This window comes from Gymnodraco acuticeps, unplaced genomic scaffold (assembly GCF_902827175.1).
Source record: "Gymnodraco acuticeps unplaced genomic scaffold, fGymAcu1.1, whole genome shotgun sequence".
Taxonomy (NCBI): Eukaryota; Metazoa; Chordata; class Actinopteri; order Perciformes; family Bathydraconidae; genus Gymnodraco; species Gymnodraco acuticeps.
In genome coordinates, this window is record NW_022992357.1 from 91,775 (window position 1) to 117,257 (window position 25,483).

The 25,483-nt window shown below is 39.9% G+C and overlaps 1 protein-coding gene across 30 annotated transcripts in view; it reads left to right on the forward strand.

Annotated features, from left to right (window-relative positions):
- LOC117542190 (neurexin-1a) overlaps window positions 1-25,483 on the forward strand; it is a 301,076-nt gene that overhangs the window by 49,107 nt on the left and 226,486 nt on the right. The window contains exon 1 of one of the 30 annotated variants that reach the window (XM_034209707.1): window positions 7,025-7,128. The exons of the other annotated variants lie outside the window; for them this stretch is intronic. The gene's annotated coding sequence lies outside the window, so the exon portion shown is untranslated. Of the gene's footprint in view, window positions 1-7,024; window positions 7,129-25,483 lie in introns of those variants that run through there. 30 annotated transcript variants of the gene reach the window in all.

The following is a 25,483-nucleotide window of genomic DNA, read 5'->3' on the forward strand; positions in this document are numbered from 1 at the left end:
TGTGGGTGGCTGTTTGAAGATAGCATCTCCAGAGCATCTTCAGCAATAACACCCACACAGGAAACACAAATCTGCCAACAAAAGCCGGCATGACCTCACACTCATGGGGCACAAATGCATGTAATAGAGGCTTATTGTGCTTTTACCCAGTCATTTAATGGGGACTGTTTGGCAACATACAAGTTTGCTGAATTATACATCATTTGTTTATTCATTATGAACAACCTTTAGTTACAATTTGTACAGATGACCACTTTTGTTCCTGAACAAAAACATATAATTATTAGAGAGAGCAAAGGACGGGTTGTGTGTGTTTGTGTGCGACAATCTGACAAGAGACACACAGTTTGTGTACCAGAGATTGCAGGGGTCTTGACAAACATGTGATTATTCCTCAGTAATTAGCTTGTTGGCATCCCTGTGGTAAAAACAAGGGTGGTAATTATGAGAAGAAGGTCTTGGGACTGCTGTCTGCCTCTCTGCAAGAGACATAACTCACCAGGGGATCAGACAATGAGACAGGAACAGGAGGGCACGGGGGAGGGGGGGGGGGGGGGGGGGGGGGGGGGGGGGGGGGCTGGCGTGTGTTGAATATGTCCAGGCTGTCATAGAAGACAAAACAGCCTCGTTATTGCCATTCAAGGGAGCTAAGCACGTTTAGGGATGCAATGAGACGGTATTAAAGGTGGGGTAGGTAATTTTGGAGAAACCAGCTTGAGTGCGCTAGAATTTGAAAATACACAACCGGAAGAAATCTGCCACTTCCTTACAGAGCCCCTCCTCCAACACACACAAACGCGCACATGACCAATGGGGGCACGAGATAAGTTTGTGCACAGATGGAAGGCTGACAGGCAGGTAGGCCATCCAGTTATTTTAGCCGGGCCGGCTCAAATGATTGGTCGTGTTTTTTACAGTACTACGGCTTCCACAGATGACATTTTTTAATAGATTTTTTGTCAAAGCACTTAAGATAGTCATTGCTATCGGATGTTAAGAGCATTCCATGGAATATAACAAAAAGTGTATCTCGAGACGGTTTCTCAAACTTACCGACCCCACCTTTAAGTGAATAATGACAGAAACTGCCTTTTAAGAGTCATTCAAAAACAATGTTTTGCTTGGAGTTGAAGAGCAAACTCTCAACAAAAAATTCATGTTGAAACTGAATGCAGTACTGCTCTATCCACCAGTACATTCACATTTGTGTTGCACACGCCAAATTCTAACTCAGTGTCCAGCAGGCTGTGTGAAGCATGGCCGTTCTGTCTGAGACAGAAGGCCAGAAGGTCACTGGGGGCAGATGAAGATCCATCACAGACCTGACTAGTGCTGGTTGGACCACTAGTCCACCCCTGGACCCTTACGGCCCCAATTGCTGCAGTTGCCTGGCAACCCTTGCTGTAATTAGTCCTGAGATGTAGCGCCTGGAGTCAGAAGCCCAGTCTCCACTGCTGGGTCAGAACGCAGTAGGAACAGAACCACACCTACACAGGCTGCGGCTACTCCAGTGAATTCTTAGTAGAGAGCTAAGCACACTGTCAGCATATGAGCACAGGAAACAACTTCCCCTAACGGCTGTAAAAGTCATTTCCTTTGTCTGACTAATAGAGGGAAAATGAGCCTCTTGGAAATTACTTTTAAAATGGATTTGAATGAAAATGTATTCTTATATTTTGAGATCCTTGAGCGTTAACAACATCAAGGAAGAGCCATATAAATACTTTTTACTGTGGCATTATTTCATCCTAGCTATATTAATGTATTTTGATTGTAGCATTTTTAATTCCACAAAGAACAACGGTAGACTATTGCATTCACCTGTGCGAATAAATAACCTGAGCAATTTGACATACTAAAGTGTAGATTCATAATCCCTGTTTGCCTGCGTATGTTAAAATGTGCATCTTTTCCCCAATTGAAATATTGCTTTCTTCGTGAAACGTTACAAATGAGGTACTGAGGAAGCTTAAGGCCACTTTGGAAAGCTGGAAGAGAATGACCCACGCAGCAGTGGCTGAGAAAGCAAATGGGGAACTAAATAAAGACAAATTGCCATGGCCATATTGTGGTGAGATTGCATTTACTGATGGAGGAAGAGAGCAACAGCTCATTCTCTAGGGACACTCGCATAAATAAATCATGCCGCCTGTACATGAGAGTGACAGATCTTCTATGTCCATGATGTAGGGACTGTATAGAGGAATGAAGGGCAGAGAGAGATTAGTGATTGGACGCATGCAAATTCAACAAAGTATCATTCTATGACTGCCATGTAGGAATCCTGTTGGGCGAGTAATTTATTGAATGTCATATCACTGCTTTCGTGCTTGCTTCATACTTTAGATTACAATTTACAATAAATAAATACTGACATTACATGAATTGTGCCTGGATCTGGGTCGGATGAAATATGGATACAATTATAGAGCACTGTTCCTACTCAAAGTCGGTATCATATTAACAGCACATCCTACTTCTTATGTTTTTTTTATCGCAGTGTTTTGCGCTCCTTTAAGCTGCATTCACGTTAGACGTTTTTTTATTTATCTATCCACGTCACATACAGCCATAGTAGCACTTGCGCTCTTTCAATAGGACACTAATTTCAGCGGTTGTATCTCTGACCAATTGAATGCAGCTTTAGACCTTGATATTTCCTGTAGGAAGCAGTAACAGTAAGGTCTACAGGAAATAGTTGTAGCTGATCAAAATGGGCCATGACTGTTGGATGGATTTTACACATTTCATTATTAGGGATGAGGTTACTGTTATGGCCAAAACCTTTTATTAATCTTTTCTAATCCTTTTGAAATATAGAGCACTAAGTCCATCACTATTTTCAAGCTTCTGTTCTAGAAGATAGTTCTGTTTACTGCAGTAAATGCGTTTGAGGAAAAGGTGGGGCAGAAGTTTTATTATAAGTCTTTTCAACAGGGCATACAGAGTTTTGTTTCTAGAAAATGTTTCACTCTGTGCAATGTTTTTGGTCTCCACTTCTGATGGTTATATCTTGTGCTCTAGCTGCTTAATGCCTCACTATTTTTATCAGAACATTGTGAATGTTGTCTCTCAACTGCTTGGTGCACGGCAGAGTATTGGTTAGTGTTTTCCTAAAACAAATTGCTGGTCTTGATTAAAAGATTGAAATAGAACCAAAAGCAGTAAAGTTGCTCAACTGCTCTGTTGAGATGAGGGGAACTATGGTTATAGGTAATGATAATTTGTTCACCAGGGAGTTCTTGTGTTTGTCTGTAGCCCTGCCCCGGAGTTAGACACATGTTGTCGAGATCAGCACTTTACTAAGTGCGCTTTTCTTGTGTTCTCTGTTTTTTTACACTAGGAGTGATCCTTTTCACTCCATACATAGTTTGTCCTTTAATTGTTCATAAAAATATCGAACAGAGAAGCTATAAAGTACCATAAAGCCAGGCTTATGTGTGGGCACATTAAGCATATTTTAAAAGACTGTTAAACAGGTCTTCTTTGAATACAGGCTTTAAATCAAACAGAGATCAAAGGCATTGTGTTTTTGTCTGTGTCCCGGGACGAATATATGCAACCCATATTGGTTACCCATAAAACCTTCGGCAAGTATCAGGAGGTCAATCCTGACTCGATAAATTCCAACAGAAAGCATCAGAATCCTCAGATAGAGCCGCAATAAAACAGACACAGCTCATAAATTGGGCCCTGAAGGCCTAAAAATAATCTTCCCCCACTCCATAACTGTCATTTAACAATCTCACTCTAGTTGTCTTGTGCCAGGTAAAATATTTAGTGAGGATATTTTATCCTTAGACACCCTTCCTCTTTCACCCATACCCAAAACACTGTTGGTGTTCATGATAATGCTTTTTTCATGTTTCAAACAAGTGTGAAATGAAGCGGGAGTCCACTTAATTTACTCTGGAGTGTTGTCATTTTTACAGCACATTAAGCCGTCTTGTGGCTTTTTCGCAGCACAACGTTGACATCAATATATATATTCTATTTTTATCTGTTTAAAGAGACCTTTAACATATTTCCCACAATGTCTGTGAGTGTAGGGCTCTGTGTGACATGCACACTGTGACCCACATCTCTTTGGGAGTGTTGCTGGATCCCAGTGGGGAGTTTTGACATTTCAGGATGTATTCCTTTTGCTTCATTTTTTTTTTTTTAAGCCATGCTCTTGACAGTTCTGCCTCCTCGTTATTTTAGAGCTTTGCAAGACTCTGCATGCGTCCCTTCAAAGGCTCTGTGAATCGTTAGACCACTAGCGAACAGTGACAATGAGAGCTCCATATGGAATAGATTTATGAGGGCCAAACCTTAATAAAGGGTGAGCCTGGGAACCACATCTGCCATTAAGCACTACGTCTCCATAATTTACAGCTCAGACTATCTGGGCAAGCTCTCTATACTCTGTGATTCAGTGCTTTACATATTCATTAATATACACTGTCTGTTCGGTATGATCGATTACCCATTAGAAATGTAGGGGTCAGAAATGGCTATAATTTATTTTTGTGATAAAGGTTATAATGTGCAGCCTAGACTGTGTATTGATTTGCAAGTTTAATCCAGTTGATGAAATTAAAGTATTGAAAGTAAAGGATATGCACTTGAAAAATACATGTTCCGTTAAAATTTGCATAATGGTTTCATTTTTTTATTGCCTACAATTACAGTTTTTATCTCAAATATAGAAAACCTGCATTTTAGTGAACAGTTTTCTAAGGGGTTTATACACATTCTGTTGTTTTGATTTTGTTTCCAATGAGCCTTCTTCTATTCCCCTTTGATTTACCACTAATGACATACATTGTAAGAGAGAGAAAAACATTGTTACAGCCATGTAAGTTGAATATGGCAGTTTGTACAGTAATTCAGAGAGCGTCCTGATTGGCTGTACTGTTTGTTTCCTGTGATCCCTGTTGTCTCCCCTTCCCTGATGACTTGCCTGCGGTAACAAAGGCACCGGTGTGGATCCTATCCCAGGATGGTCCCTTGAGGAACTCCCTCTAATGAGCTACATACAGCAGCATACACCGTGACGTTTGAGATAGACCTTGAGATAGGATCTTTCCTCTTGACATACAGCGTCGGCCTGAGGGCTGCGTTGAATATCCAAATCTGTGTTACTGCTACAAAATTGCATAATTATGACTTTGGTTTAACATCGTCAAACATTCTCCTGGAGGTATGCATATGGAGCCCCAACTGGTATTAATTATGTGTTTGCTTGATTTAAGCAATTTTCTCATTATGCAGTTGTGTGGAGGTGTTTTAGTGACGATCGTCAATAATGATTAAGTAGGAAGGATCTGAGTGATGAAGATTAGTTTTTGAGGTGTGATAAAGTGTCTTTAACTTTAAAGGCCATCAACATTATTGACAAAAGAGAATGTCGATATAGGTAATTTCTGAAAAATCCCAGTTGTATCTTCAGCGACGTCAAATGCCAACTTTTCCTTACTCTCCAACACATCTGTGCATTGCAACCACAGTTTGATTAACCTGCGACAAATGTCTGAAAGCAGCTGCCTGCCGCAGCTATAAATGATGCTTTATACATAAACAATGAGGTGAAACTCTATATTAAGCTCAGTGAAGCCGAGGGAAGCTGCAGATTCCGGCGATTATTCCCTGTAGGTTCATCGATCTCTTTCACATTGTCAAATCGTTGTTCACATTGTAATTATATTAAAAAACACATCAGTTATAGCAACTTTAAGATTAGAGAAATAAAAGGTGTTGCCCTGTAGTTAAGGTATGCTCCAGGTTAGGCAACTAAACACTTGGTTGAGGTGAAGGATAGACCTTGGTTGCATTCAATAAAGAAGATGGCACCGTTAATTGCAGATCTGTGACATTACAAGGACTCTAGCTTCCTGAAAGTCTGTCTGCCTTGCTTTATATGGAGTAAAGTATTTCATTCACTAAACACTGCAATTTCCCACTGTGGATCATAAGGTGCCCTACAATTTTAAGCAAAATATATCTCGAGATTATTAGCCGGTGCAAAGACATACTTATTTAGCCGCTTTGAAGTGGCAATAGCACAATGTGTGATATTACTTGTTACTAACAGTATCAACTAAAAAGTAAAAAAATAATCCTCTGGATTTACGACCGTCCACAGCATTAAAGGGTATTTAAAGTAATATTATAATAAAGCAACATTAAATTTGGTTCAGTTGTTCTGAATCATGCCCACGTTTTCTGAGTGGTGTTTTTGGTCATCTGTGCTGCGGTCAGAACCTCTTATCTGCACTACAACATAACCTTCCCCAGGGAGGTCCCAAACTAATATACTCCGCTTGGTTAAGTCCAGGATAAAGACATTTGCTCTCAGACTCTCTCGGTGACCACAGGTAAACAAACACATCACTATCTATCTGCCACCTCAGCCTATACAAGGGAAATACCATTGTAGTGAAGCTTTGAGACAGCATCCTGGGGAGTCCCTAGTCAAAGAGATTTCTACAGATTAGCCAGGGAGAGGCACTTACTCCACAGAGACACTTTGATTCCCTTTTGTTACCTTTGGGTTTGTTTGCCAAATGCTACTTTCCGCACAAAACAAATCATCCTTGTATGTTGTGGCACATCTGCTTACTTTTCTAAAGATCTTAATGGCAGCTGGTAAAAGCTTCTCTCATTAAATTCCAATGTTATTGTACTTCAACTAATTTAATTGAAAATTGCTTGAATACATAACTTTGGCATATGCGCACATTTTACAAAACAAAAATGTGAAAAGGTGGCCCAAACCTGAATATTTAACATGTTACACAACAGTAGCTACAGTATAACTTTGAAGATTGAGTGTTTTTTTTATTACGCGATTCAACCAACATATTACTGGGTCAGGTATACTATGAGATGAAACATTTTCAATTAACTTTAGTATCTTAAGTTGAAATAGTCAGCCACATTTTATTTATTTAACTCTGTCTGCAACAATCAGTTCATCCTTGTCGTACCAATCAGCAGAAGGCAACTATGGTTACTAAAAAACGCAGCGTTACCAACATTGCCCTGGATGCAACTCGACCAGAGATTTAGGGTGTGTTGTTATGCTAGTAGCTAATGTAGCATCAGGTCGCTAGCCTCAAGCAGAGAGTTGGCTACAGAGTTCTGGTAAGCTCACTTCTTTCTCATTACACACTCCCAGATTTCTTCATTTTCAAATGTTTCAACAATTGATCAGATTGTGCGCACGTCCCTCTGGAGGCGCAAAAGGCTTCACAAAACTTGTGTCACTTATCTACTCCACAACACCTGTAAACATACTTTGATGTGTAACATTTCTAGGGTTCGCATCTAAGTTGCCGAGCTGAGGACTTAAACAGTAACATGAAAAATACAGTTTCATTGCTTGTTCCTTTTATGAACTGAATTGAGTGGATAGTTTATGAGACATGTGTTTTTGACAGCTTGTATGTTTTTTCCAGACTGGATATGTGAGAAAAAAGAGAGTTCAGTCGGTGGTGTATTTCATATGTGGTGCTTCTGGTGTGTAGAGAAGTCATGTTTATATCTCATTGAGGAGAAAATTGTCAGTCAGCTATTTTTCGTTCTTTTTGAGAACTTCTATCGCATGCTTTGTTTGTGTTGCCGAGGCACAATGAACAAAGTTGTGGTTGTTAGATGGCTTGCTAGGTAAAAACTGAATAAATGGTTCTTTCAGTATTGCAATCATGTCATCCATTGAGTAAGCATAGGCATATTTTCACTTACAGGAGGTTCATTTACATACACTAGCTCTGTTGACATTGAAAACATTCATATGTTATCCATTGAGAACCATGACTCATACCTGTTTTTAATCCTCTTTGAAATGCATTATCTCTTTTATTTACCTTTGAATTATCACTTGTATTCTTTCATGCTCAAAATATGAGTAGTTGAAAGGTTGTCCATTTTTTTATTTGTGTTTATTTGATTATCTATGTAGTGTGTGGCGAGTGTCTCTCGTGTGCCATGGGACATCTTTGTATTCTGAGCCATGTCTGCATTGATGGCATCTTTTTGATTATTTATGATGTATATCCTCCCTCTTGTGCACTTCCTGTACCCATTGCTCACAGGGAAAGAAAATATCAGGACAATTATGGGAAGTGAACCAGCAAAGTAATAATCTCTTTATGAATAATTAATCTAGTTAATGGTCTGAAGTATGGCTTTATGTATACAGGAGGACTGGAAATGTAAAGTGATGGAAAAAGTCAAGATAGAATTGACCTGGAACACTTCACTTATACATCATGGAGTGGAAATTGGCAGATTGTTCATGTCTAAAATGTATTTCATTTGTTTATTTTCATTTTACAAAGCATTGAAAAAAACCTTGAAGATTCCTGACTCTACATCAAACAGCAGGCCCTTTACTGCATTTTGAGAAGGTTGACTTTGAAAATGAAGTAATCATTACCTGCTAATGGTTAGGGCTCATGCTGTTTAATTAGGGCTGGACTGAACTATTTTATTTATTAAAGGCGGAGGAACGAGGCTGGAGAAGGTGAGCCTGACAAGTCTGAGTCTTTGCTGTGCGGCTTGCTGAATAATGCACAGCCAAACCCTCAAAATAAACCCTCCTCAGCTCCACTCCCTGCCCCTTCTCTCACCACTGTCTGAAGCCTCACTAACACACTCTGCTCTGAATAAAAGATGCTCGCTCACGTCTGTGCTTTGGGTGAGCGGATGTGCAAAGGAAGCACATTCATTTTGCTCACTTTTGGGACTTTAGTGACCAGCAGGAGATTTTTTTGTTTGTTAGTTTTGACACAACTTATCCTGCAATACTTCTTCATCTGATTCTTCATTTGGATTGATGGTGTTTGGCCTGAGTAGCCTTACGCATGGCCGCCCCACAGACTTTTAGCTCCTGATTGATCTGAGATGTTGACAGACAGCGGTGTTTGATTCTGCTCCTGTTATCTGTAATGTAGCTGAAGCTCTCAATGGGCTGACAAGATTAGAATGCATTACTGTCAGAGAGCAGGGTGCCCTGGGGCTGCACCGTGCTTGTTGAGTGTTAATGACTCTCAGACGTTGCCTCACCAATTGCAGGCCATGTGCTGACAATCCACCCAGTCTATTGCATCCCAATCAGCTCGGCGCGTTGCCAGAAACACACAGGATGACAGCTGATTTAAACAGATTGATAGATGGGCTATATTTGAAATATTGCTGACATTGGCTATATTAAATTTAGTCACGGGCTCGTTGGTTTTGTTAATTTGGGAACCAGAATAAAGCTTTCAAAGGAGGTTGAGAGTGTGCGTGTTTCAGAGCAGGCTATTAATCATTGTGAATCATTTTAAATGTAACAATGAGAGGTTATTGGATCTTCAGGTACTATGTAACAGTGGAAAGAAATGACATAAAGTGGATGAAACGTGATTGAATTACATATTTACTTTTGAACTGCTTTCAATTTAATATATGACATGAGAGCCAGAAAATAAACCTCTGTATAAACTTCAATCAATACCACTTTAAAACACATACTATTGTTTGTATTTGACTCTATCCATAAATGCTGTTTTGTTCATGCTTCTTGTTGGGTGGTCCAAATCTCAAGCTGGGTTATTGCTTTAAGATTCTAGATTATATAACGAGGAATGATGTCAGTTGTCTTCATAGAAACACTTGGCAGACTTTCCTTTTATTGCATATTAGTTTTGGTTTAACATGAAAAATCAATTCTATATTGATAGATTGAGTTTAAATTCCTACTTGTATATTGGAATAGGATTTTTTCCCCCCGCTTATACACACATGGATCTTAGGCAGGTGAAGTCATTGCAGGTGCATTTTACTGAGTTGCGGATCCTGTCAGAAGGCAGTGGAGAGGTCCTTAAGGATCATGAGATGGGGAATTGGATTATTAAAGCTCAGGTCTTTAATAAGTACCCTTGGGAAAATTAATATCCACTTAATACTCTGTGCCAAGGGTTGTTCATGTAATAGGGAATGCAGTAAATGTTACTGCTCATATGCAGCCTCCACAGTCTCACATAGTAATGATTGTCAGCCCTTTAACTCGAGTGATTGACAGTTTTTTTCATCACCCTTCTTTACAAAACTGTCCCTTGTAGACATCAGGCATTGTGTGTTTTAAAAGCTCCCTGCTGACACTTTCTGTGTATACAAAATTCAATAGCTTAGTGCTTTTTATTGACCCTTACTTTACACAAGAGGCTTTTTTCTGCTGGCTTTGCTACTGCTTTAATACGGATTTGGCCTCATTAGCCCAAATGTGTTTGACATGTTTGCAGACCTCAGATATGAAAAAGCATGTTTAAGTGTCGAGTTGATGTTAAGTTAAGTCGTCTCTGAAAACTCATCTCATAAAGATATCTTTGGTCTTAACTATCAGCATGGAAGTTGACTGTTGCCATAGAGACAATACTTTTTCTTTGGGTTAAGTTACAATTACAGTGTGTTGGTACATCAACACTGCATCTCCCTAGCTGGATATGGTTGCTAAAAACAACAGGTTGAAACTTAAGAGTCTCACGTTATTTATCAAGAGAATTAGCCACTACAAATGTAAATCAAAGTCTTATAAACAAATCTAAACTAACATGCTGATCTTAATTGAGGTTTTATATAAGAGAGTGCTCTAGCGGGATGCGCGCAATGTGATATTTATATTAATCAATACAAGAAAACAAAGACTACGTTGAATGTCCTCCTTGAGCCGGGTCATTGACAAGTATGCAAATAATCATCATCTGTGTGAGGGAAACATGTTGAATACACACAAAGAAAGGAATTTACAACTCTAATCAAACATAAGAATATTACCACTGCTGACATGACGCCTGATATTTGCTTATGATTTACCAGCATAAAGAGAACTAATTGGATAATATGAAAAGCACACAAGAGCCTTTTCAATCCTAACGAATAAAATGAGTCACCATAAATATAGAACCTTGTATTAAACCCCTGGCTTGAATGTTTACATTTTCACATTCAAGCATCATCTCAACTTCATCAGTATTGGTGAATAAGAATGCAGAAATAAAGTAGTATTTATGAAATGTCATTGATAAGTTGGTTGATCAGTGTTTTAATTGGTTTTACTGCAAAAACAGCAGAGTGTACATATATTATATACTGAATATAGCAAAAGCTTCTTATTCATTTTTGTTGTCTTTTAATGAGTTTCTGTGTTGTCAGTAGTCAGTCAACATTTCACTCCTCTTCCTGCAGCCTTGTTAAACCTTGGGCCAAGTCCACTACAGATGTTGTTGTTATTCAGGGAACCAAAACAAATATTTCAAATGAAGCAATCAGCACCCTCCACCTGTGTGCAGACATAAACTTATACAAGGTTGCACAACAAAACTCTTCACACATACTGTGTACCGCTCTTTGGCGTAGCCTCAGCTTGCAATATTTTACTGCTTTCCACTGTGTATGCTTCCACAGTCAGAAGCATCCCATAAGTGTAGTCAGGTTTGCCAAAGAGTGGATAATAGTAACTGTATGATGCCAGGAGAACCCCTGTTGCTTTTTAGGGCCTACAAACTAACCTTGAAGCAGGAGGGAATGTTCTCATCACTGAACCCTGGTAGAGAGCACAGCAATGGGGCTTCAGATGATACGAGTGCCGGAGGAAAGGGATAGATACAGTTGGAAAACTGCTATCTCACTCAGGAGATGTCTGGGGCAGGGATATTTCCAAAGACTTCAATACTACTAGTTCACATCATATTCCCAATACAGTGAACCATATTACATTCAGGTTCAGGTTCAGGTTCAGGTTATTTATTTGTACCCGTAGGTAGATTCTGTTTGCAGAGAAAAAGACAAGGGTTCCATCCTGACACTAAAAATAAACACAAACAACAGACACATCTCTAATAAAGGACTAGTAAAAGTACAGGTACAAGTATACCCTGCTCAACCAAATCTCAACATATTTTAAGAAGGAAAACACTAGTACAAACATGGACATTCAAAATGCACAATTCAATAAATAAATAAAAATAGGCATCTGTGTGACGCTCCTATGATGTGTTAATTTGTGCAATAGCTGCTGGGATAAAACTGTTTTTATACCGCTTCGTTCTACTCCTTGGGACAACTAACCTCCGGCCCGAAGGAAGAAGCTTGAATTCTGAGTGCAGAGGGTGGGAGTCATCGTCTAATATGGAGCTGGATAACCGCTGTAACTGCCTGAGGTACAGGGTCTCCAGGTTTAGCTGTGGCTCACCAATCAGTCTGCTGGACCACTTTATGATCTGACTCAGAGAGTTTCTGCTCTTTAAAGTCAGGTTACCAAACCATGACATTAGTGAAAAAGACAGAATTGACTCGATAAAAGCACGATAAAACATGATCATCATGGTTTTGTCAATGTTAAAATAGGACAATTTCCTAAGACAGTACAAACGCTGGTGCCCCCTTTTGCACACAGCTTCACAGTTTGGATCAGAGCTCAATTTTGAGTCAATAATTGTCCCGAGATATTTGTATGATTGCACAAATTCTACTTTCTGATTCTGGATTGTTAAGACTTCATGTATGTGAGGATGTCTTCTAAAATCAATGATCATGTCCTTGGTTTTGCTTATGTTCAGTTGTAGATAGGACTCCTCACACCACCTGACAAAGTCGTCAATGACAGGGCCGTGGCTGGTCTCATTGTCCTCGAGCCTACTAACAATTACAGAGTCATCTGCATACTTTAAAATAGTCCTATTTTCCCACCTACTTTGACACATATTAGTGTAAAGTATAAATAATAGTGGTGAAAGGACACATCCTTGTGGGGAGCCAGTGGAGGAGCTGACTTGATCAGATAAGGTCCCATTCACCCTCACTCTTTGTGTCCTATTGGTTAAAAAATCAAGACTCCAGCCCATAAGATTATTGCTTATTTCAAATTGTTCTAAAAGTCTGCCAATTAGAATATGAGGTTGAATTGTGTTAAAAGCAGAGGAAAAATCAACAAATAAAAGTCTAGCATGAGATCCAATTCCCTCCAAGTGTTTAAAAAGTAAGTCAGATAAGGTGACCGTGGCATCCTCCACTCCTCTGTGTGGCCTGTAAGCAAACTGCATGGGATCGAGTGCATGCTCAGTCTTCCTTAACATTTCTGCTCTGACTAGTTTTTCCAATGTATTCATTAGAATTGATGTCAGTGCAACTGGTCTAAAATCGTTAAGAGTTTTTGGGCCTCTGGATTTGGGGACAGGGACTACCACAGCATCTTTCCAAACCTTTGGCACATGCTGTGTCTGTAAAGACATATTCAAAATGTAGTGGAACACAGGGCTAAGTTATTTTGCGCAAAGTTTAAGTAAACGACCGCAGATGTTGTCAGGTCCATGACTCTTATTTATTTTTACTAAACGAAAGGCCTTTTCCACTTCCCTCTGATCTATGTTAAAATGCTTATTGTCTTCAAGTTTGAGCTTCAGTTCAGATATATTATTACTGAAATCAAATGTGTCAAATCGAGAAAAAAAGTGATTTAGGGCATTTGCAAACTCAACATCTGAATTAAAGCCATCCAGAGTCACATGGCAGCTATTCTTTGTTTCCCGGAGGCCTGTTATGGTTTTCATGCTACTCCAGACTGAGCCAAGGTTGTTTGCAGCCATTTTGTTTTGTAGTTCAGATTTAAAATTCTGTTTAGCTTTCAGAATTTCTATTTTAAGTTCCCTATTAGCATCATGCAGATCAGAGGCACTTCCCTGTTTAAAAGTTTGTTTCTTTTTCTGAATGCTGGACTTAACCGCCTCGGTCACCCATGGTTTGTTATTAGGGTATATTTTAACTTGCTTACACGGAATAATCATGTCTTTACAAAAGGCTGTATATGAGCATGTTACATCAACAACTTCATCCAAGTCGGCACCACAAGACTCTTTGAACATATCCCAATCAGTGCAGTCATAACATTCCTGCAAACAGGCTATAGATTCTTCTGTCCAGACATTTATGTCCTTTGTCAGTGTTTTCTCTCGCTTCAAAACTGTTTTGTATATGGGCAGTAAATGCACACAGTTATGATCAGCAGAGCCCAGTGGGGGTAATGGGACTGACTTATAGGCTTCCTTTACTGACCCATAACACAGGTCTAATGTTTTATCCCGCCTGGTTGGACAGGAGACATATTGATAAAAGTTAGTGAGTGTCTTTTTAAGGGTCACATGGTTAAAATCCCCAAGTATAAAGTTTGGTGCGTCAGGTGAAATTGACTGCAGTTTTTGCACCAAATCAAAGATAGTGCTGGAGGCAGATGTGGCATTTACCCTGGGATGGATGTACACTATTGTTATAAAAACTTGGGGAAACTCACGGGGCAGGTAGAAGGGACGCAATGAAACAGATACAAGTTCAACATCTGGGGTGCAAATGCGTTCTCTGACAGTCACAGAGCTACAGTACTGTTTGTTTACGTACAAACATACTCCGCCCCCTTGAGTTTTTCCTGTCACTTCTGCCTTTCGATCCAGACGAAAGGGAGCTCCAAAACCGTCAATAAACAGATCGTTGTCCTGGTTACAGTCTGTGAGCCATGTCTCAGTGAAGGCCAAAACACAGCAGTCCCTGAAATTCTTCTGAAACCGAACACTACCCTGAAGCTCGTCAACCTTGTTCCTCAGCGATTGAACGTTCCCCAGGATCATTGAGGGCAGAGGAATCCGAGGGAGCCGCTGCCTTCTCATGCGTAATCTTACGCCACCGCGTTTACCCCGCTTCCTCCTCTGGTGCCCCGTTGCACCACAGGTTTCATTTGGATTCCTCCGAATAATGTCCGGTAACTGTAACGTGGTATCTATCACAAGAGCCAGACTTGCCATGTTCAGTTGTAGCAGCACATCTCTGGTGTACTGTGTCCTCTCCCGGATGACAGCCCCATTGACATCACATGCCAAACATTGAAGGAATACGATCCACAGAATCACAGAATAAAGAATGTCCATTTTGACTAGCGGCGCAGGGAGCATTCAATCATACAGACGCTTTATCGAATAGGTCGGTGGCGCATTAAAAACCTTTAAAAACAAACACAAAACAAACAAAACGGAGGACACCAAACTTTTCCCTGCCGGTCGCAGCGTGCGCATGCACCCTTCACACATGGACAGCATCGTGCAAAGGCTGTAGAAAAACAACATCACTGAGGTAAAAACTGTTTGCTTCAGATGATGTAACCCCCGGCAGGGTTTGCCCCCAGGCCACTGTTTATGTGCATTAGATTAGAAGATGTAAATGGATTTTCCCAACAGGCAGTGGAAAGCGCAGAACATGTGAACAGTTGTTCCCTCTTATGTAAACCCAACACATATATTAGAACACATTTAAGCTCATTTTCAACCTCAGAAAATATGTTTTATTTATTTATACTTCTTATTCTTGATCCTGACTCTGCATTAGTGTCGTTCAAGTTCAGATTTCATTTGATAGTAGCCACTTTTGTCACTTCAATCTGATGACTTTAGCGTAACAAACTGCAAGTATTTTAGCTTTATTAACATCTTTAATTATGTAATCACCTATGCTTCTAACTTGGTGCCCATATTCGGAGGTGCCCTTTCTGGTCAGGAGAGGCTAATTGAAAGGTGAATGACAAGATTTATTGCATAAATGAAATTACTGAGAGACCAGAATTGAATGGTGATTAAACAACTTCATGAAACCGTCCTCATGGGGTCATCATCCACTGAAAATGATTGGCACAATTTCACAAATATGCACCGAAGATTCTGCTAGTGCATTTTTATTTTTTTAAATGCATACATAGTGGTTTTGAATAATCGTGTTGGTTTATAATTATTCACCGGTAGACACTGATTGTATAAACAAAATCAAAATAGAAAACATTCCCATGAGCAGTGTATTCCAGTGTTAAATATGCCATCTTAAAGACAACATATTTAGTTTTCTTTGCCGGGAGCCTTGCTAAGAGACATGATTTTAAACCAAAAGAGCTGCGAGGAGGCTGAATAATACAGCATGTTAAAACAGTCATGTCGTATGTGTTATGTAAAATATATATTTAAATTATACTATGAATAATTCACATTTTCTTGAGGTTTTGCACATTTTGCCATTGGTGTATAATGACATGCTGCAGGTACAGTCCACCGGTGACACCGTTATAGGACAGAGCCGAAGGGGTAATAAGATAGAGAGGGCACAGAGATTGTGTGTGTGTGTGTGTGTGTGTGTGTGTGTGTGTGTGTGTGTGTGTGTGTGTGTGTGTGTGTGTGTGTGTGTGTGTGTGTGTGTGTGTGTGTGTGTGTGTTCACAAGATGCTTGTCAGTGTGACAGGACAGCTGCTGAAACACACACAATTATGTACCATATGAAGGTGACATTAGGCCTGCAGGGCAACAGCAGGTGTCTAAGGAAAGGATATGACACCATTTCCTAATCCTCTGGAGACAGATGTGAGGAAGAACTTAAGTGCAACATTTCTAAGTTTTTATTTATTATTTATTTGTTCATACTTACATTGAGTACCAAAATGTGAATGAAAAATATTTAACGAATACTTGCATATGTCTACAAAAAAAATACGTATCTCTTTTGTGTAGAAATACATAGATATTTATTTTACCAGACTGGAACTTTTATAGTAGTGCATTTGTATTGCCACTCTATCATCTTGATAGACAGCAGACAGCTCCAGCATGTGATTATGAACTGTTCACTTCGGAGTCTGTTTGCTGCTCTCCAGCATCACACTGAGCAAACAGCGACAGGATCTTTCTTTAGGAGCTGAAGTCTGCAGGTGAGACATCAGAGGCCAAACAGTTTGATAGAGACGTTTGACAGAGGGGAAAGCCAGGCTCCCTCAGATGGTTATAATATAAAACATAGCACAGACCAAGAGTCCAAGAGACTGACCTTTTGTGACTTTCATTCTGCCATGTTATATTATATTCTTAGTAGATAATGCAATGGGAGAAATTATGAGCATGTTTGAAAAATCAGTTGTGAGATTTTTTATATTCATATTTTTTTTTTAAGATTCAAGGCCTTTATTGTCATTTGTACATAGCTACAGTGTAGTTATGTCGATGACAATCTTATGTCCCAGGCTCCTCCAACAGTGCAACACAATAAAATAGATAAAATAGTGCAAGTAAATACAATAAAATAGAATAGAAGTAGTGCCATATCTGTACAAGTGCAAACAGGTGAATGTTATGGATGTTCTTAGTTCAGGTGTTTCACATTGATTTATTCTAAAATATCCTTTGCCGTGTCAAACTGCAAAGTGACAAACCCATATTTGAAGTTAACTGAAACAAATCGTATTGAGGAAGGAATATAATCGTAACAAAACCAACTGCTTCAAAATCATATAAAAATGGCTCTGAATTATTGAGTCTATATAGAGATACACATTGAATATGTCACATAAACAGCGATACGCAGCAGTAGAAGTGAATTTCCTTGTGGTCGAGAATCGTATTCTGGCTTCTTGACAGTGAAGCAAATCATCTTCTTTAATGCACACCAGCAAATTCATTATAAATGCATTTATGTGGTATACTTCACCTTCCTTGAACGTTATTATGAAAGTGGTCTCCCATAGGGAAGTGAGCGGTGCACGTTTTACGGTGCTTTTTGAAGTAAGAGGTGAATTTCCCTTTTTTTAGGCCAAAATCAAATCTTTAATCAAATCCATGCAACAACGCTTAGCATTTAGAAAAGTGACTCACATGCCAGATACAATAGCTTTTGATTGAAACCTTATTATTATAGAATGAAGTACTTCCTTCTCAAAGTTTAGCCTATTTTCACTTTTGATAATGAATCAATTGCTGCTAAAATGGTCACTTTGACATTGTCATATTGACCATTTATAAAGTAATGCTTTATTATTACCTTATAAAAGACCTAAAATACTGCAACAGCCTAACAGTACCTTCCTACAGCAAAATAGCACAAACAGGCATGAATAAAATGATAGTTTTGTATTGCATAGGATCATATTCATCACTTTAATTTACTAGACTGATATTTAAACCGTTGACATGTGTTACGGCCCGGCTCATAGGCTGCAACAAAGATGGGAGACCAGACAAGTGAAGTGTAACAAAAAGCATATTCATTTACGATATAACAAAAACCAAAGGACTTCAAAGAAACCTAAGCAAACGTGGAAGTCAGTTATCAGTAATGATTGCGTGTGTGAAAATGTGCAGAAACAAAGACGCGGCCGTGTCCAACAGAAGAGTGAAAGGGCAGTATGGGTTGCTGTTGGCCTTTTATGTCGACGGCCCAGGTGTGGCTCATCAGGTTGATCACCTGAAACACAAACAAGAGCCAGCCAGCAGAACACAAAGGCAGAGACCGCTAGTGGAGTGGAGGGGGTCGTAACAGCATGTTTATTTTCCATGTAGATAAGATATGACAAGATGGAGCTTTATTAATCCCTGTGGGGAAATTCAGGAGTTTAAGCAGCAACAGAGTGAGAGCGAAAATCAGGACAGTACAGATTCACACAAGATTATTAAAATGAAAGATACAATTACAATTATGTACAGCTGTTAAAACAATACATTAATTACATGAACATATATACATATTTGAGTCCATATGCTGCTGTTACCGCAACGTCATGGCAACATACAGTACAGTGAAGTGTACATTATGGAGGACAGTCCCCAGCAGCGGTCTTTTAGTAACAAGGGCGACCACAGAGAATGAACTGCAGGATTCTTTTAATTGCATACTCTTATTGACATTTACATTTCCCCACACCCTCCATGTCATCCTCCTCTTTTAACCTCCTCTTCAGGTGTCAGTTTTATCATGCAGGGAGGTTCTTTCTTTTTGCCCACTGGCATAATGAATCACATGGCATGGCACTAGTTGGTGGGGCCTTGTCTCCTCTCAGCTGCCTGAGGAGCCATGTCAGATTGATGTACCAGTCACACTGAGACTCCATCGCATTGTGATTAGAGCAGCCAACCATACACTCCAACTATCGAGGGCTTCTCCACAGGACGGCTACACACACTCTTTTTCTCCTTCGCTCACACACACGAGCGGACACAGACTAAAATAGCAAAGGTGATGCAGCAGTCACACGAGCTTTGTCACAGGGCTTCAGTGTGTTTGTGCCCTCAGCTATGTTTCCCGATGTTAAGCCACTCATTAAGCTCAAACCCATTCCCCTTGAACACAGCACGCTCCCAGCAATATTTTTTAATTAGTTTATTTAGCCTTCTTGTGACTCAAGGATGAAACTGCCCTCCTCCAGCACTTGGCTATTCGTTAGTACCTTACTTAACTCTGCAGGGGCTGTGGCTCTGGCAGGATTTCAGATGACAAGTGTACTTACAAAGGTGAGTCAGAGATTCAGACCTACAGTGTTGATGGTGGGCTGATATTGTTACTGTGTAGCTGGACACAAATCTAAATGGACACCTGGAAAATGACAAAGACAGATTTGAGTAACGAGTGGCTCTACAGTATGTTCTCTGACGCATATAATAATCCCTGTTCACAGCACCTTGTCAGGTACATCAATAGATTTATGTGTTTGTTTTAACTGGAGTTTTATTACAGGTGTTAAAGCCAAATCATATTGCCATCTAGTGGTGACCTCTGTAGTCAAAGCTGGCTCTAACAACATTTGTCCACAGATTTTTCCTGCATTCTATCCAACAACTGAAGATAAAAACAATGATTATTTTCTTCGCAGTTAACTTATATGTCCAATGTAATATTTATAAAACAATACTAATCAACGTGGCTTCTGAATCTGTGCGAATCACCACCCTTAAAATATCAGGGTAATACATTTACCATCATTTCACAACCCAATTGGATATAAATAAATAAAAACGTAATAACAGCTATGAGAGGTTATAGATTGATTCTCCGGACACATATGTGAAACTTGCACAGAAGGTTGGCCAAGATAAAAGTAGGCCAAATGTTGTAGCAAACTATGATATCACACTGATGCGAATTAGAAAAATGACAGTAGGATTTTAAATGCAATATGTTAGCGGAGCTGCATGGTGCTCGTGTGACAGACAGTAAGGGACAGGCCAGCCAGGAGGGTGCTGGGGGTGAGTAGGCGTATGCACCCCCCCTCATGCCTCCGCCTGCCAGCAACATGCTGAGATGGCACTTTCCCCACAGACAGAGGATTGAAGGGATACAAAGTGCAAATCAGCTCCCCATCTCAGCAGGAAAGGGTTCATCTATCTGTCCATCACTAGAGCCTGCAAGCTATCCACCTCTATTTATTCATAAATCCCACTCACTCTTTATTCATTGCAGCCATTTTGTTTCACAAGGTCTCGCCTGCGCAGACACATAAAGACACACACAAACTTGCACAAACATGCACCTTTAAACATTCAGTGTAAGATTGCATCCCGGCCGGACCATTTTCTGAAATTATTGAAGGTGCTAAGGAAGTGATGCGATGCAGACTGATGATATGAGAGGAAATTGGCAAATAAATACCAAAACGGAATCTCCCTGAGTCTTAGCCGTGTGAAAGTGCTCCCTGTCATTATTCAGCAGAGAGCAAAAACAGCAGGCCAATTTTAAAAGCCCTGTTTATGGACTTCCATCAAATGTATGGCTTCATTTACTATCTGCAATTGAGGTCTGTGACAAGCTATAAGGGAGCACAGTCAGATGTGTGCATGTGGGGAAGCTGTCCTCTTTCTGTATTAGAGTAGAGGCTGTAAAAGTCGACTGCACACAACCATGCAGGCAATAAGACCATGTTGCAAATAAATATTATTGTTTTTTCTCATTGCTTTTAAATAAAGTCGCCCCTATAAATTCTGAGGATTTTATAGTTTCCAGGTGCATTTACTGAACACGGGGGTTGTATTTCACCCTGATGAGGTGTCATGATGTGTGATGTACTAGTATTAGATCCACCGGTTGCAAGGCATGGCACATTGTTTTACAGTTCAATTTCACCCCGTCAGCAGCCCTTTGATGTCACAGCGGTTTGTTTTAGCCACGAGAAAAGGCCTTGCATGACACAAGGGCATATTTCCTCCACATGTCATCTAGAAATCCCTGGCCTTGTCTGATGATGTCAGCGCACAGTTTGGTATGGGGGACACTCTGAACTACGACACTCATTTTTATTCTCTTTGTGGTCTGCCATTTTCTCGTGACCCTTCTCCGTCTCTCTGTCTGCCTTCATCTATCCTGTTTTTATGGTTGCTGGTCTGCCCTCCTGCACATGCTCTCTGTGCTGACAATGAGCTGTGGTCTGCAGGGCTGCCAGGACGGACTGCATACTAAGCTGGGAGGGGAGAAGAAACTAGGGCCAAGGCTAAGATAGGTGACCTTGGGGCTGGAGGCACATACAGGAGAGAGACAAAATAATATAGACGTCCATCACATTTTCATTAGTATTGTTATTTACATTACACTCACTGACTTTCAAGCACTTTTGTCACGAGGCAGAGGCCTCAATTTCAGTATATTGCATTATTCTCGGCTGCTTCTTTCTCCTCCCTTGTCTCTTGTTCTCTTTGCTTTCACACTGTTAGAGCACACTGTTGTGAGTAATGAAGTTCATCCTTCTGGCACAACATCACAGAGTGCACATTTTTTCCCGGGGCCTGGGGGAAAGCTTGGGCACCCACTACCTTGTATGAATAAATTCTCTGTCAACAACATTAATCTGCACTGTAATTGTCCACCACTGCAACAGCGGCCCGTGCTTTATGAGCACACGCACAAAGGAAAGATTGACTCTCTAAAGCTGCACATTCAGTGGTGTAATCTAATGACATGGCTGTGTAAATAGGCAGTGTGGGACACACACAGCAAAGACCACATGACACTCAGCTGGAGGACAAATGTGATTGTCCTGTTGTATTGTTCTTATATAATGGTACCAAGTTACTGTTATAGACATATTCTGAAGCAGCCAAATCTTTATAGAAATTATGTTAATTTTGGAAGATTCTGCCGCCAACAGTTGAAATAAAATTCCAAGGAAGTATGTTATTTATGAAGTATTGTAGGTAAGTGAGTCATATAACTTTGACCAGGGATCCCAGACTGTCTCAGACCCATATAAGCTGTTTTTGTGACCACTTTGGTAAAGGCTCAAATATCTCAGCTGTTTGATGTATTACCTTTATAATCTGTACAGTGTATCGTCCACAGAGGATGTAGTCTAATGACTTCTGAGTGCCACCATGAAGTGGATCTGAGGAAAATGTCTCCACAAACTATTGATGGATTGAAACTAAATTTGGGACAGACATTTATGTTCCCCTCAGGAGGAGTTTTATTAACTTTTTCCTTCATTTATTTCATCAAGTGCCATCATCAGGTCAAAATTCCAATATTTCCAATAGCCCACTTTGGTTTATGACTAAATACTTGCAAAATTAATAACTTTCCCATCAGCCTCAGTTATCTGAGCCTTGCCTGAGGTTTTCCCCGTGTCATTCCATTTTGAGACCAATGATACACAGTGAGAAAATAGAATAAAGGTTTTCTCTAATTAACTTCATGATTAAAGCTACTTTCTGCTTGGCTAGTGAGTTATTTCCACTGTTATGCCTGTATCATGGTACCATGCATGTTACTTTATCTTCTATTTCTCTTTAATGATTTATATTGAGAATCTGTTTTTGGATTTTTGGACTAGACTTAGTATTTCATCTCCAGGATCTTATTAGGAAATGCTCTTTATTTCCACAGCTGCAGACACAAACAGCACTTTAAGGGAGTGGTAATGGCAAAAATGTGTAAGATAAGCATCAGGGAAGAAAGAGTGAAATATGTATCAACCCAGTCTCTCACTTTGCATGTTTGATGTTACTGAAAGGCATTAGCGTCCTTCCGGTAGACCAGCCGCTGAATTGAACGAATCTTGCCCCATATTTAAATTAATGTCTTCCAGAAATATAAGTGTCCACATGGCCAGCTCAAGAAAGGTGGATAATAAGATTTACAGTATATGAACGCACTCTTAAACTTTCACAAGTGCTGACATGCACTTTAAATGATCTGTGTCTCTTATAAAAGTAGTTCTTTTTTTACTTTTTATCCATCTGAGAGCCTCTTCTGATGCTCTATTGTAACTGGTTTTTCTAGAAGACATGTAAATGTTAATTAGAGAAGAATTGGCTTCAGCCAGTTTGCAATTCACCGGGGCATGTCTGTGGATCCGTCCAAAATCTCCTCTTCAGTTGGACACAAAACGTTGCAAAGTAACTCCTTTTGTGGTGGAATGAATCAAGTTAATAGGGAACCTCAGATCCAGGCTGTCAAGTCTGGCGCCATACTTACGGCTTTAGAGCCATTAGACATTGGTCTGGTGTCAGTCCTGCCTGACAGACTGCCACCCTGGGGTCACAAGAGGAGGACAGTCTATGCTTCCAAAAAAAGCACCCACAAAGAGACAACCACGAGAGCACAGTCTCCACAAATGACTTATCGCCTCCAGCGTCGCGTCCCTTGCCTATCTACATTTGTTGAAGCTGCTTGGCTATTTTAATCTTCGAAAGCATTAAAGTAAACGAGGGCAGACGTCAGAGTGGATCGTCTATCTAACAGTGCAGAGCTGATAGCTGCTGGTGTGGGTCATTTGGATGTGAAGCCATGCCCTTCATCATGCCTGAGTGCTAACCCATCATGCCCCCCCACCATGATTACTACTGTTGTTTGCCTGAGGTTCCTGGAGAGAGACAGTTGTCAACACTTTCAGTGTTTGTTATTGTCTGCAAAACGTACATCCTTTTTGATTGTGCTCCCATCCGCATTGTTCCAATTGGCTCAGGTTCAATTCCAGTGCAGAAGGCTTTCCTTTGTTGTTGACAAGGTGCTGCTATTTGCTATCATAAGCCCTGACACAACATAGAAAAGAGAGTGTATATAGAGTGTCCTGTCAGCAGGCTATATTCTTCTTCTGTTCAGTTAATTTGGAAAGTTTGGGTAAAATCTGGTTATTTTGTTATAATAACAATGGATTCATTGTTGATATGTTAATGCTAAACACCTTGCTAGTAATGACAAAGTCCATATCTCACCTGTCAGCATGCAGAGTGTCTTCTACCTCAGTGCTTCGGTTTTCTGGCCCGTAACTTTCGTTTTTTTGGATTACGCAAATCTTTTGGCTAAAGCCGGTAATTGTTTTGAGGCTTCTTGCTCAGGAAATGTAAGAGACCAAAAGTAGGTCTCAAAGAGAGTGAATATTGAACCTACATTTTCCAGGTGGCCAGAAGCTACACTTCAAATGAAAGCTTTTTGGAAAAACTTGTCCATGCTTTTATCTTCAGTAGATTCGACTACTGCAATGGTGTCTTCACAGGTCTCACTAAAAAATCTATTAGGAAGCTGCAGCTGATTCAGAACGCTGCTGCTCGAGTCCTCACTAACACTAAGAAAGTGGATCACATCACTCCTGTTCTGAAGTCTTTACACTGGCTTCCTGTGTGTCAAAGAATATATTTCAAAATACTGCTGCTGGTTTATAAAGCACTGAATGGTTTAGGCCCAAAATACATTGATATGATATACTTTATTAATCCCTGTGGGGAAATTGTTTCTCTGCATTTGACCCATCCTAGTGTTAGGAGCAGTGGGCTGCCATTTTGAACGGCGCCCGGGGAGCAGTGTGGGGAAAGGTGCCTTTCTGACCTCCTGCTAAATTATGAACCATCCAGATCTCTCAGGTCTTCAGGGACTGGTCAGCTTTCTGTTCCCAGAGTCAGAACTAAACATGGTAAAGCAGCGTTCAGTTATTATGCTCCAAATATCTGGAACAAACTCCCAGAAACCTGCAGGTCCGCTGCAACTCTGACTACTTTTAAATCCAGACTGAAGACTTTTCTTTTTGTCGCTGCTTTTAATTGAACTATTCATATCTTAGACTGCACTGTAACTTTTATCCATGTACTTTTTCTTTTAATGTTTATTTTATTAGCTTTTCTTTTTAATGACTGATTTTAAATGCCATTTTCTTAATGTCTTTCATTTTTTGTAAAGCACTTTGAATTGCCTTGTGTTGAAAAGTGCTATATAAATAAACTTGCCTTGCCTTGCCTTGCCTAGTATGCAGATAAGCATATCAACCTGAAAGCTGATTGTTTAGAGCTGCCGCCAAGTGACCAAGGAAATAAGTTGTTGCAGGTTTTCAAAACTATATATATATCTTTCCTCTACCTCATCCTAGGGCAAATTCAAAATTGTTATTTCAATAAAGAAACATTTTACATGTTAAGAGTTTATGATTCAAAGACAATTAGCTACATAGGAATTATTTATCTAATATATCATTCCAATCACTTGCTTTATTTCACTATTTCCCTTTTTTACTATTTTTCCTTTTGTATTTACTATTTTTTTCTGTTTATCTGTTTTATTGTGTTGCACTGTTGGAGGAGCCTTTGACCTAAGATGTTCATCGTCATAACTACACTGTAGCTATGCACGTGACCAATAAAAGCCTTGAACCTTGAACACTATAGTGTAGTATTCTTAATGTGAGCCTGCAGAG